Raw genomic sequence first — 15,045 nt, 5'->3', positions numbered from 1 at the left:
TTCCCTAAAATACAGGAGTTTCTAGCATGAATTGTCTTTTTCCCCCTCTATTATATAGGCTCATTTGTGTAGAGGACAGAAAATATCCCAAATAAAGGGATAAAGACACTTGTTGAGTTGTTTTTCTCTTATGCAAACAATTAACTGAAAGCTAGGCAATTAAAGCATAATTATAGTCTTTCTGCCAGTTGCCATTGAATATTAAAGATATCTAGTTATCTAAAAATTATAGATTTTAGCAATATTTTTTATTTTCTCAGATAATTAATATTTTCACTGGTTTATGCAATCTTTTTTAGATACCTTTATAGTAAATTCAGAAACTTAGCATGCCTTCCAAATACCTTGGGGAACTATTAATGCCATATTTTTTGAATGGTCTATAGTTTTCAAAGGCTTTATACTCTAAGATTATATGATCAGCTCCATTCATTTATTCTTTATTCCTTCACTGCCTTATATGTGTCAAATACTGTGTGAGGTTTTAGGGGTTTCTACATGCATAACATAGCATACATCTATGAAGAGCTTCCATTTGTCTTGAGGTAAGAAGATAATTTAAAGATGATTTAGCACTTTATTTTCAAAAATATGTTGGGATATTGTCCAGCAAATCTCTTCTATAAAATAATACCTACAAATATTGAATACATTTTTATAAGATAATATATTTTTTATTACTTGTCTGAGTGGATAAGAAAGTAAAAAAAACAATCTTCATGAACAGATGGCAAAAGGTGTGAATACAGAGAAGTAGGCAAGTTTCAGTCATTGGAGGGCATATGTCAGACCTGTGGGCCACAACTACATGGAAAGAAACATAGAAAAAGCTTAGAATCTGTTTAAGGGGAGATATAAGAGCAAAGAAACACGATTAAACCAAAAGCCTCCAAAAGATGATATCTCAGTAGATGAACTAGGAAAGAATATTCTCACAAGGAGATTTAAGCCATATAAGCTTATTGCTGAGAGCTGCCAAAATATCACACTAAAAATATTCCAGGTTTTGGAAAAGCACACACATACCATGCAATAAAATCAGCCACATTTTCAAGAAAAACAAGAAGATATCAAGATTATGAAGGTGGACAAGAGATTTTTCAAAAATCATTAGGTAGATTTGAAAAAAATACAAGTGATGATTCTGGAAATAAAGGAATTACTCAGAGTATAGTAGAAGGAGAAAGAGATCAAACATATAAAAAATAGCTAGGCAAAACAGAAGATATAAAAGGTAACTGAAGTTTCAGAAGAAACGAGAGAGAGAGAGAGAGAGAGAGAGAGAGAGAGAGAGAGAGAATGAGAACAAGGAAATATTAAAAAAAATTAATAATTAAGGGTTTTCTTGACAATCTTAGCTTTAGTAAGTACAACAGATATCAAGCAGAGATTAAAAAAAAAAGCCCACCCAGGCACACTGCAATGAAACATCCTAACATCAAAGACAAAACGATCTTAAAAGAGAGACAACATAAAATAATTTCAAATAAAAATTAAACTGAATCAGACTTCTCAATAACAACAGTGGAAGCCAGAATAATATTTTAAAGCTCTGAAAGAAAATAAATATCAACCTAGAATTTTATTCTTAGTAAAACTATCTTTTGAGAAGAAGAATTTTTCCCTATTATTCTTTTTAAAAAAATGTAGATAGCCTCTCATCATATGAATGTTGCTTAATCATTAAATCACCTACTACTTAGCTATTATGATTATACAGTGGGGGATTACTTTCCCCCACTCCTACTGCAATGACTTTTTAACTCTAATGATGTTGAGCTTGACTATGGAGCTTATGGAACAGAGAATTTTTTTATAGGCAAACAAGAAAAAATACTTTACTATACAATGACAGACCACCAACTCCATCATTACATATGTAAAAAAATCCATCATCACTATAGCCATACATTGGACCAGTAGATTATCTCACTCTTGACTCTTAGAGCAATAAGCTATCTGCATGAATCTTCCCCATCTCTACTTTTTTTCCTTCAGGTATTCTGCCTAAGGTTCTCTGTGTATGCCATACTATAAAAATCATTTAACAATTTTTTAAAGTTTTTCAGTTCTCAGGTACACTGAAAGAAAAATAATTTTTAAATCAGGTTTTCACTTTCTATGTTTTTAAGATGTTTTTTAAAAGTTTCTAGTTAAGTCAACTTAAAGAAAATGTATCATTTAACAACCAGTATGTTTATGCAAACAGAGATGTTGATTGATTGTGCTTGCCCAAATTAGTTTGGTTCTAATGCTTTGAAGACTCACCTAAGGTAGCTGCTGTCCTTTCAGCTTGGGCTCCCAAATAAGCACACTTGGAACAAATTTGAACCCAAACTGGACCTTGGAGCCAAATCCCACCAAGTCTCAGTCAAGTGTAGTCTAAATCAGCCAATCTCACTTGACCTGCAGATACATAAGTGTTAGAATAAATGTTTGCTGTTGCAAATAACTTGTTTATAGGTGGTTTTTTTACATGTATTCTTGAGACAACAGCTGATAAATACAACTGGAATTGGACATTGAGGTTGTTTTCCAGTTTTGCCATTACAAACAGTGTTTTATTGAATGTGTCACTACAGTTTTTTTTTTAAAGTATCATTATTCTCTTTTTACAGAGGAAGAATCTGAGGTTTGGGTTAAGTATATCATCCAATGCTACACAGCTATTAAGTGGAAAAATCATAGTTTGAATCTGGGCTATCTGATGCCAAGGTCCATGTTCTTCATAAGATGCTACATTGCCTGTCACTGAAACATATTTACTCTTCTGGTTAAATATATATTAAAATAGTTCTGGTATTGTATAATAGCATAGAATAGCTTTGACTGGCAATATAAGTATTAACTGCTTTTTTCTCAGTTTTATTTAAAATAAAAAAACTGCACTGAATTCTTGTTAGATGAAACACTAACCTCTGTATCTATCATTTAAAGAAACATTAGCTTGGTGTGATGTTTTTCCTTAAAACAGGCATTAAATCAGACCATAATTCATAATGGAAATTACAGGTTCAATATGAGAATGAGCACCCTGCTAGAACTTTCATTTGTAAGTTCCTTTCTTTAAGGAGGTGTCTTTTTCATAACAGCATTGTAAGTTTAGTCATACTTTCACACACATACGTAGTGAGTTAATACTTGAAAGGGTGTGCAGTACTTTAATATCTTTTAGTAGGATTCAGTAATGTTCACATTATTCACGTGGGACAGTGTCCTAAAGGAGTAATATATATATTGTGAACAGTCAGACATACAAATTAGTAACTGCCCAAAGAACCTCATGTTCTGCTTATGTTTGATAAGTTAAATGTGTTTGATGTTGAAATGGTTCTGCTATGTAAAATTTGCCAGGGCTGAGAGAGCAGAGGAAAAGGCTGACAATTCTATCATTACATTAAAAGTTTATTAAGGGAGTTTATACTAGTATATGAAAGTGTGTCCCAGGCAGCAATAAGATGACATAGGTATTCTCCATGCAACAGGGCAGGCGCTAAGGGGTTATATAGGACAGGGCAGGATGGGTAGGGGTATAACCATCCCAGATAAGGGGAAAATTCCTATCATGCTTGCCAGGGGTGGAACCAGCACAACCAGCATGCAATGGGGCATAAGGAAGGGAACAGAGTCTCTGAGGGGATCTAGGGGAAGCAGTTTCTGTTCTGCCCCAGGTCTGGCTGGAAGGTCTGGCAGTGCCAGGCAGTAGTCACATCAGGGAATATTCTCTCCTCCATAGGTCCACTTAGATATGTCATTAATCAAGAGAATACCATTCATTTCTTTATGTTCAGCACAACTTGACATCATGTAACTCAAAAGCGAAATGAATGTAGTTAGAATAATTTCGGCAGGCCATAAGCAGTATCCTTATGAGCCCTCCATACAGAAGGTATCAAATTGTTTTATTTTGAGGTTTAGGGATATTATTGCTAAAGGGAGGCATTATGGAACTGGAGATCAATTTGCAAATACAACCATTTCTGTACATAGCCCTTACATTACCTGACTCTACATATATGCATATACTATTTTGGTTAGTAGTGTTCTGTCTCAAAAGAGAGTCCAACTTAACTGAAATATGCAGATCAGCTTAGTCTTTCACAGGCAAGGTTGCCTGCAAGAAAAGCTAACAAATCACTTTAAAATGTTAACTTATATTCAAATGCACACCCCATATCTTCAAGCATCTATACAAATGATAATGACACAGATGGAATGGAATGCAAAAAAAAAAAAAAAGAGGTGGAAACAAAGTCCTGAAAACTAGCAGAGGATGGAGTCATTGTCAAGTTCATTCTTTCAGAGAAACTTAACCATGTCTTTTTCAGCAGTGTTAAAGAAGTAGAGAGGTAGTGATATTGGGCTGAGGCAGTAGTGGAAATCCAAAATAAACGCATGATGGAAGGAAATAAATCCAGTTTATATAACATCCAGAATCCTGAGAATTAATACAGAGAAGCTAGGTTAGGTGTCCATGATAGATTATTTTATATATATCTATAGATGAGTATGATTATATGTGTATCTAAATCGATATCTATATTATATCTATATCTATATCTATATCTATATCTATATCTATATCTATATCTATACTGAGCTGAAAGTGTATCTTTCCATATAATGCTTAAAGTATAATAATGAAGGCTTATGCAAGCAGGCTTAAGAATTTTCTGAATTTATTTCTTTTTTTCCAGAGCAAGGTTATACTTTTGCCTCATGCATGCCAATGCTATGACAGGGCATTAATTGGAACCAATGAAATAGGGCATCAGTATTTTCTCCTACAGGCTCCTCACACATTCTCCATTAAAGAGTTCAGTTCAGCCCTAGCCAGTTTGGCTCAGTGGATAGAGGGCAGCCTACAGACTGAAGGGTCCTGGGTTCAATTCTGGTCAAGGACATGTACCTCGGTTGCAGGCTCCTCCCCTGCTTGGGCCCCTGGTCAGGGTGCATGCAGGAGGCAACCAATCAATGTGTTTCTCTCACATCAATATTTCTCTGTCTTTCCCTCTCTCTTCCACTCTCTCTAAAAATCAATGGGAAAATATCCTCAGGTGAGGGTTTTAAAAAAAGTGAAAGAGTTCAATTCAAGAGTATCTCCTGTTATAGTAACCTTATTTGCTCTACTGTATTAGGGACATTGGGACCAGACGTCTCCTACTCCACCCGAGAAAGCTCAGGCTGGAGGCGGGAGACCTGGGTCATGACCAACTATTTCTCAGGCCCTATGAACTGCTTAAAAACCATAGTTTACTCACTGAGCATCCAAGCCCATGAATGTCTGTGACACTTCCCTTCACCCCAGGGATTTTAAGATTTTTTAGTCCACAAATTGTCCATAAAATTATGTCATAATAAAAGCATTGATGAAGCACTGTCAGCTGATGCTCACCAAGGCAGAACAAAATCACAGCACTGTCAAACGCCTCCCTGCGTTCCCAGAATCATTTTTGGATCGTGTCTATTAGCCAGATGTGAACTTAATCCACTGTAGTCAGCTAACTTTGGGATGAGTCTACTCCCACACTGCTGACCATAATTATTTCCTGCTGTAGGAATACTACTCACTGCATGTGAATCTTTCTTTGATTTTTCTGTATTGGCTGTCACTGTCAGGTTATGAAATAGTATTTTTTCAAAGTATGAAAACTGTAAGATCTATATCAATGTAAGGCATTAATTAGAGTCCTCCAAATCCTTGCTCTACTAACATTTATCTATAGAGATTTCTTTTGCAGTGTTTATAAAATGGTGTTTAAGGTCTGTTATAAGCCAAAGAAGCTGATTCCCATGGGCAATCTAATTTAGCTAAAACGAACTGACCACATCCTATGTCATTTAGCACATAAATGGAAGGCAACACAGGGTCTACCCCAAGCAACAATAAGCATGTGGTGCTCCCCCCCAAAGTCTCCCCACCTTATCTGAAGATGTAACCCATTCCTCCTTACTCAGCAATAAAATGATATGGGGGTGTATAACAGAGATTTCTTCTTCAGCAGTCTTGGTGGCTCAAGAAAAAAATTTCTTGTCAAAAAATGTATATTAACGGTGGTAAAATGTCTTTTGATACTTTAGAGTTCTATCTAAAGCTTCATTAAAGTTGAACTTCAATGAAGAAATGTGGTGCATCTTCCATTACACATCTAAGTCAAGGTGAAACATGATGCTGTCTACATTTTTGATGGCCAGGCTAAAAGCGGAGTTCTTCTGTGCTATTTCTTACTCCAAAACAGTGACACACTAAACTCCTCAGTGACACAATAAGCACGGATGTGCTCAGTATACTCTCATGGGCCTATGTGAAGTTTCAGGTCATCTGCAATCTTTCTTTTGTCAAGTGCTTCAATGATTTAGAATCTTCACAGTTGTCAATGGACCATCAGTAGCAGGCCCTCTCACCTGGTTGCCAGAGGCTGCTATTGATGTACAATTTCTGAGCAGCTTGCTGCAACTCTGTTCCCTCCTGCAAAGTCCATCAGAATAGAAGTCAATGAGAGAGACTGCCACGAAGAGAATTTTTGAAGCATTCTTAATATATATTACAAAAATTAACGCATTCACCAGCTCAGGACTCTGTTTTGAACCAAACTATGTTATGGCAGTTGGTCTACACAAGTCGGTGCCAGGACAGGAAGTTGAAAAGTTCTTCTCTAAAAGAGGACACCAACCTGTTCTTGGGCACCAAGTGAACTCTAGGGATTGCAGGGATTGCCATTGGAATTTTGGTTGCTGAGAGGTTTGGGCACTGTTGTGAAAGTTTTGATCTCATGACTTACATTCCACTGAATCTACAGGAAAATCTCTGTGTGGGATGGAAAAGAAGTCAGGAGATACAAGAAATTTCACTAAGGTCTGAGGTAAGAAATGATTGACAGTCCCTGTGGACATAAAAGCTTTGGGGCTTCTGAGATTCTTTTGGCCTGAAGTGAATTTTGGCTTGTGATATTTGTTTGTGAGCTTTTATGGCTTGAGCATGAAGAACGGTGAAGGTGAGGGGAAGAGTGAAAGGAGTGTGGGTAAAGAGGAAGACAGAGGACGGGAACTAGGTGGAGGGGGGCCATAGAGAAGAGAAAAGGGGGACATCTGTAATACTTTCAACAATAAAGACTTTAAAAAGAGAGAGAGAGAGACAGAGGAGCCGACTAAGAGAAAGAGGTAGAGAAGAGGGAAAAGGAACTTGGAGGTAGGGTGGGAGAAAAAGTGTTAGTATTTATTGTAAACATTTCCCAAGCACTTAAATTGCAGTCTTGTGTTAAATATTCATGATGTCTTCTGAAAATGATGTTTTATAGATTTGGAAATTCAGAAGGACCATCTTGCCCAAGGCTGCCAAGCTTCTTAGACAAATAATTAAAATAATCTAATCCTGTGCTTATCAAACTTTAATACTCATATAAGTCATCAGACAACCTTGTTAAAATACAGTCTTTGAACTAGTTGGTCTGAAAGGGCCTAAGAATCTACATTTCTAAAAGGTTCTAAGAGGTGCTGCTGCTCAGGGGCCCATCCTTTGAAGAGTAAGGTTTTAGAGGATGGACGATATGAGCTGCAGAGGCCAACCCTGGAATGCATTTTCATGGATTTTTAATGGCACACTCCTTCATGGTGGCCTTGTCCCAACATATGAAACAGATGCTAACAGCCTTTTATGTTAGTTTAAATTTTATAATTTAAATATAGTGCCAACAACCCAACTTTAATGAAGATACTAGTCTAGGGTAAAAACCCAACTGGTTGTTATAGCCACACATATAATTTTTGTGCATTTCCTTGAGTCAATTTGTGAAATCTGACTACAAATAACTTTTAAAAAATATTGTACACAGTAGCTCTTCATCCCACTTGAATGGGAACACATTGAAAATGGCAAACTAAAAATGGAATGATCTAGTATCCATATCAATCTTTTCAAGACTCAATAAAACAAACAAAAAAGAAAGGCCTGTTCCTGTCTCTAAACCCAAAAATCTGATAAGCAGCTGGCACTGTTTCTCAGTATCATCTTCATAAAACACATCCCACGTCCCAACATGCTTTCATGAGACCATCCAAATAACTGCATTTTCTTCCTTCTATTGCAGTGTTAATACATGCACACACACAAACACAATCATCACACATACACATGCCTGCACATTGTCTAGAGGCATTTGTTATACAAATATCTTAGTATCATCACTTTTCTTTATCTTGAACTTAGACACACAACATTTTTCAGACCTTTCAATAATATGCTGAGAGGAATTAGGCTTTTATATGATATGGATTATGCTCTTCCAGGAACTGTCAATTTTACTCTAATATGATTCCAGTATGCTGAGAAAGTTATTCCAACCAGAATGTGCTGAAGGGATGAATGTGGCTTCCATGCAGGGCATATAAACTTTTCCCAAATAACATTCTTGTAGAGATTAGAGGATAATCTGGCAGCCAGACCCAGCCAATTAAAACAGTAATTGAAATGGTCAAAAATGTTTTCCTTGGCAAATAATGGTTATTTTGCTTCATTTTGGGTTTCCTTGTATAACAAAGAAATAGGGTCAATCATAAGACTCCTAATTTATTTTCTTGGTTATCTTTTCTCATCAAACTAAAAAAGGACTGCTATGGAGCTTAAAGTAAAAAACTGCAACCTGTGGTATGGGGCGGTATGAAGGCAGGCATGAGAAAACAAAATCATTCTTAAGCTAACATAAGTAAACCTCCTGTCAGCATAGAATACATGGGAATTTCTGGTTTTGGGTTGAAAGGATAAAATGAGAAGGGGAATTCCACAGGAAATAAAACATACAGAAGAGGCACTCTTATAAAATGTTGGTTTAATTTTCTCCAGATTAACAGATACTTAAAAACTGAGACATAATTTTAAGATATCTGAGATGAAGAACGAAAATATCAACTTATGTGTCATAATTCTCTTCCACTGAAGTCAGTTTTGGGTACTATTAAGTGTTTTAAATCATCTCTGGGGCGAGAGAGTATCTGATTCTTAACACTGGCCAATTTCCATGGTGTAAATATTGTTATCACAGTTAATTTCAATCTACCAACCTGACGTTCCTGAACACAAAGTTGGGAAGGGACATGCACTTTGATGAGCCACTGAGAGCTGCTCCAGCACACCGCTGACTGAAGTCATAGTTTTACAAAAGAACGCAGATATGAAAATTCAATCCAGATTGACATCCAGTAGACATATTGAGAGAGAAAAGTAATAGGCAGAGATCATCATCTCACAAATTAATCAATCTATCTTTAGCTGAATTAAATTGTAAAACTTGAAAAAACCCAAATTAAAAAGAAATTATTTTAAAAGAAACACACTTTTCCATGTCAATCCATGCTTCTTTCCTTTAAAACCCTACTTTTAAGCTCAAATCCTCTATGAACCTGCTCTGAAGAGGTCTGAAATTAGTCACCTTACCCATTTTATCATCTTCTTGGAATTAAGATTTCAAAATACCTTATATTAGTGAGTCTAACTCTAAACATTAGGATCATATAGGCAGCTTCCATAAAGCATTATTCCTTGATTTTCCCCCAGGACCAACGGAACTTGAAGGCTTTGATTGGGACTTGGCATTGATACTTTTGAAAAGCTCCCCAAATGTTTAATTTGCAACCAGGGTTGAAAACAACATGCTATGTATTTATTTGTTTATGTTTTTCATTGAGAGCGCTCTGTAAGATGTCTATGTTCCATCCTATTAAATTATGAACTCTGGCTGGACCATATATATATTTTTTTCTCTCTCTATTTCTTCTCCTATCCCCATAGCACTGGCAAATGTAACCAATAAAAAAAGGAACTTTTGATGTTAAGTTTAGAATAGACTACAAATATGACATTTATCCTATGGACTATAGATTGGACTCATACTTATTTATATTTTCTTATTAGAAACCAAGCTCAGAAATATTTGAGAGGGATCACACTCACCAACTGTGCTAATTAGTGATGATTTTCAATTACTCTGGGCAACACATGCAGAACAAATCATCCTTTTACTTAGAAATGGAAACTAATTATAAATTTGATTTACTGACTGATTAACTCATGGGATTTACCTACATTTATGCCAATATAAATATTAGTATAAAGCAAAGTAAAGAAGAAATGTTCCCTCATTTTAGAAAATATAAAAATATAATAAAAGCATGGGTGATGTATTCATTATTTCCTGGAAGTACAAACTATATGATGCTATATCATAATCTATATTATTAATTTACTAGCACAATTCTTACTCTGAGAAAAATATATTAAACTATGCAAAATGAATCTGGCCTATTTTCCAAATACACAGGCGTCATCATCATTAGTGGCTGCATTGATCAAAGTTCTATCTATGAATCTTAGAAAGCCACATTCCATGTGTAGAAATCTATTCCACCCTTAGGCATTGCAACAGAGCCAAGAACAGCAAGAAGCACAACAAATAGCAGCTGTGGCTCTTCACACGTGTGGTACCGCTTAGACTAAAGCCCAGGATATCATATCTTTGTCCTAAAGGTGCAGCTGCACCAGCTGACAGGCTTTTGAAGGTGGCAAAAAACACAGAAGGCAGAAACTGGCACCAATTCTTCCTCTCCCCACATTCACTCAGTCCCTGCATCACTAGCCTGGGAAATGTTCATGTCCCGCCATGGCCAGCATTTGGGTAAAACATATAATATAATTCAGCCAGAGTCAGGTGCCATCACTTGACTCTGTCATTTGTAGTTCTTCTGTACAGGTACACCAGAAATGAGGTGTATTCGTTCACTAGTAATTTTATTAAGGACCAGGGAGGAGAATGTAATGTGCTCAGCCACTGGGGTTTACCTACAGAATGTTCACATGAGTAGAACTTAATGGCAATGACCTCCAAAATAAACTAGCAAACACCCTTGGCTTAAACGCTAAAAAATTTTAAATGGGTTAAGAAATATCTGGATGAAATTCTGACAAGAAATTCACTACGCATTTTTCCCTTTTCTTTTTCTTTTAGGTTTGAGGTATATGGAAATCTATGTATCGAGAGACCGGTGGGGGTTGATAATGGTAATCGGTTGCCCATTTGTATCTCTGAGCACATTGGGAAAGGTCAATTCCACAGGAAGGGAAGAAGTAGTAGTCATTGCTGTTTCTGTAGGACAGGTGGGTGATGCAGGGACTAGAACAGACAGCAGATTTCACAACAGCTTCTGGGAAATTGCTTGCAAATAGCTTGCCTTGGTGCTGCTGGCTGCTGCTGAGACAGGGAGAAATGGGATATCTCTTGTGATTCTGGCAACTTCCTGTGTTCCCCTAAGGCTGAAGAGGCTTGCTCTGGCCCTCATTCCGGCAGTGGATTTTTTCAGTGCTTAGTTCCCTGTTCTAAATCTTCTCTTCCCAAGGTAACTAGTTGCCTACTCTAGTTGATTCAACCTGACTACTTGAGGTGACATGTGTTGAAAGCTTGCAAACATAGGTAAACCTAAACAATTATGGTAAATTGTCCAAAACAGAATATGTCCAAAATATTCTCAGAAGTTAAAAATCTATAAATAAAAAAATAAATAGCTTAATAACAATAATCTAGGTTGTAAAGTACTGTTAACAAAGTTGAGGATATTAGCTAGGCAGAAAAATTGTGAAGTAACAAAGGAAAAAGTACACTTTGTCCTGCAATAAATAATGTATTCTTAAATAAGGTTATTCTTGAATTTCTTTTCAAAATGTACATCAAAGAATGTTTTCAAAAACTTAAAAACGACTAATAGAAATAAAAACTAGATTGTCAGTCTCAAATTACTTAATAATATCAAACAAGCATAACCAATTTGGAAAGTAAAACTCCTTTATTCTCTCTCTGTTTTATTTAGCAACTAGAGGCCCAGTGCACGAAATTGCATGAGACCCAGACCCTGCGCACCTTGGGACCCAGTGTCAAGTCCCTCCTCGTGACCGGTCTTTGGTCATTACATCATTACGACCACTGGGTTTTTATTATATAGATTATTTCATGACAACCTATGATTACCAGGCAGAACGTAGATGCTGAGGAAAAGCAGTAAACAAAACAGACAAATCCCAACCCTCATGAAGTTTAGTTCTGTTGGGATACAGACAATAAAGATGTTAAATACATTATACAGTATTTTTAAAAAAGATAGTTACTCTGAAAAAGTGGATGGGGAATTGTAGGGTATGAGCTTACAATTTTAAATAGGGTGGTCAAGGTAAGACCTACTGAGAATGTAATACTGAGTCAAGAGTTAAAGTAGGCAAGGAGTGAACCATAATGAAGATGAGATTTTTCCAGGCATTGGAAATTGCTTTTGCAAAGAGCCTGAGGCAGGAATGTGCCTGGCATGTTCTAGGAAGAACAAAAGTTACTTGGTACAGAATTTCTCCGGGGGGTGGGGGAGGGGGGAGAAGAAGAAGAAATAATTGATTTGAGAGTTAAATCAAAGTTAGATAAACAGAAAGAGAGGATGCAAGTGTTTCCAGTTATTTGGCTTTTAAAAAACTATATCTTATTAATTTAGCTAATTAACCAGCTGGGCAGGTGTCTAATTTTAAAAAGACAATATACACATATGGTACATGTGCAAATTTTCAATGGTACTAAGGAGTGTACACTGAGAAGTACTAATAAGCTCTGCCCTGCATTTACCCAGAGTCCCCAGCCCCCCACCCCAGAAGAAACAATGTTACCAGGTCTATGTGTTTCTCCCTATCCATCCTAAGACTTTTTCTATTATATTCCCCCAGGGGAAGTAATTTGGAGAAGTCATAGTGTGTGTTTGAGAGAGCTGGACAAAGTTTACCTTCATAGATGCACCTTTATCTTTGTACTATAATTATAGGCCCCCAAAGAGGATGGCTGCCCAATCATGCTCATCCCAGATGGGTGGGGCAGGGCCTATCTTGTGAAGACACCAAGTCACCTCCTGAAGAAGCTACCTGTGTGTGACCACCATTTATTTCCAGAGATATTTCTGCTGTCACATCTAGAGGAAATTCCATGACTGCCATTTCTTGTCTGTCATTTTGCCCCCAGGGTAAGGAGTGACTTCACTTAGCACTTGAAAACAGGTATAAGGAAGTGAAGAAACACAATTATAGGCCGTGTGTGTGTGTGTGTGTGTGTGTGTGTGTGTGTGTGTGTGTGTATTAAAAGAAAAGAAAATAATAGTAAAATGAAAAATAAATGGGAAATTTCTGTCCTTCACTAATGGGTATGGGAAGGGCACACAATGTTCTTTGTTTGATAAAAGTTAGAAGGTTCAGGTCAATCCAATGTTTTCCTTTCAGTATGGCCAAAGTATGTGTAATCTTTACTTCAGGCTTTCAGATACTTCCCTTTTCAGGTAAACAAACAGCAAGCCATAAATATGTCCTATAAGTCTTTGGTATTACAGCCAATCTATTCCTTTTTCGAGGGCCTGCCAGTCTGATTCTGCCCAGAGAGATGTACTGCATAGTTTTCTAATCGTGTCAGGAAAAGTGTCATATCATGTCATAATCTCTACTCCTAAATCTTAGTAGGATAAAGAAAAGGCTTTATTTTTCAGAGTCTTATGATCCCAGGATTGCCATCACTCAATAATCTAATTCTCTATATAATTACTAGTTTGCATTAGGTTTCTCAGTCTAGGTAATCCTATCATATCATCACCATCATCACCATCACCATCATCATCATCCTCATCAGATGAAAGTAACAATGCTATGAATTTATTTAATTTGGGGTATTTTTTTAAAAGTCTGTGGCAACAAACTTGTCTCAAGCATCTCAATGCAATCAACATGTAGGCTCTGAGATAATGGTTCTTTCCACAGTTCTTAATATTGTGTCTAGCACTTATATGATGGTTAATTTTCTATGTCAACTTGGCTAGGCTATGGTACCCAGATATTTGGTCAAACATTATTCTAGCTGTTTCTGTGAAGGCATTTTATTTTATTTATGTATTATTATTTTTTAAATATATTTTATTTATTTTTTTACAGAGAGGAAGGGAGAGAGATAGTTAGAAACATCGAAAATATGGTACGTGCCCTTGACCGGAATCGAACCTGGGACCCTTCAGTCCACAGGCTGACGCTCTATCCACTGAGCCAAACCGGTTTTGGCTCTGTGAAGGCATTTTAAAGATGAAATTAACATTTAAATCAGCAGACTTGGAGTAAAGCAAATTACCATCCATGGTATGGGTGGGCCTCATCCAATCCATTGAAAGCCTTAGTAGAAAAAGACTGAACTCCCAGGCAAAAAGTAATTCTTCCAGCAGACTGTCTTTAAACTCAAACTATAATTCTTCCCTGGATCTCTAGCTTGCCATGCTACCCTGTAGATTTTGGACTTGCTAAGCTTCCACAATCATGTGAACCAATTTCTGAAAATCTCAATCTCTCTCTGTCTCTCTCTTTCTCTTTCTCGCTCTCTCTCCCGCCCTCCCTCTTCGCCTCCCTCCCTCCCTCTCATAGTATATGCACACATACATCCTGTTCTGTTTTTCTAGACAACATTGACTACAATTTAGTATGTACAGAATTGTTACAAATACCATTTGCTAAATGAATGAACCAGTAATTCATGAGCAATATGTTTCCTCAATGAATGTGTTTTGCATATGTTCAAATTTTGATGTTAAAATAATCATTAAAGTTCTTATTGTAACTCCATAATTCAAAAGTAGAATTTAATAGTTTAGACTCTTGCTACTATTTTCTTGATGATCTATGTAGGTGGTATCCAGCTTTCTATATTGGGAAAGGAGAGCAAAGCAATGATAGTTGTATTTAAAATTACACCAACCCACCACAATGTTTTCAACACCACTCCACAGTGAAATTGCCAGGGTTTAACCATGTTCTAAAATCCAACCTCTAGAAGGATTTTGTCCCCAGAAAAGAAAGCCTTCCCCCCCAAAAAAAATTCTGGAAAACGGTGGTTGCATAGAACTAGAATGCTTAACATAAATAGTCAATTAATAGCTTCTTATGATCACTTTTCATTCAAGGGAACATTAGAAATATAATGTGTAGCTCAGGGTTTATCTATGTCT

The 15,045-nt window shown here is 36.6% G+C and overlaps 1 long non-coding RNA gene across 5 annotated transcripts in view; it reads right to left on the bottom strand.

Annotated features, from left to right (window-relative positions):
* LOC307104881 overlaps window positions 1–15,045 on the bottom strand; it is a 166,175-nt gene that overhangs the window by 17,448 nt on the left and 133,682 nt on the right. For all 5 annotated transcript variants that reach the window (XR_013813943.1, XR_013813944.1, XR_013813945.1 and 2 more), the window contains exon 5: window positions 2,269–2,406. This is a non-coding gene — a long non-coding RNA (uncharacterized lncRNA). The remainder of the gene's footprint in view (window positions 1–2,268; window positions 2,407–15,045) is intronic.

Source organism: Cnephaeus nilssonii (genome assembly GCF_951640355.1).
Source record: "Cnephaeus nilssonii genome assembly, chromosome: 9".
NCBI lineage: Eukaryota > Metazoa > Chordata > Mammalia > Chiroptera > Vespertilionidae > Cnephaeus > Cnephaeus nilssonii.
Note: the sequence above shows the minus strand (reverse complement) of the source record. Positions and strands in the feature narration are given on the sequence as shown.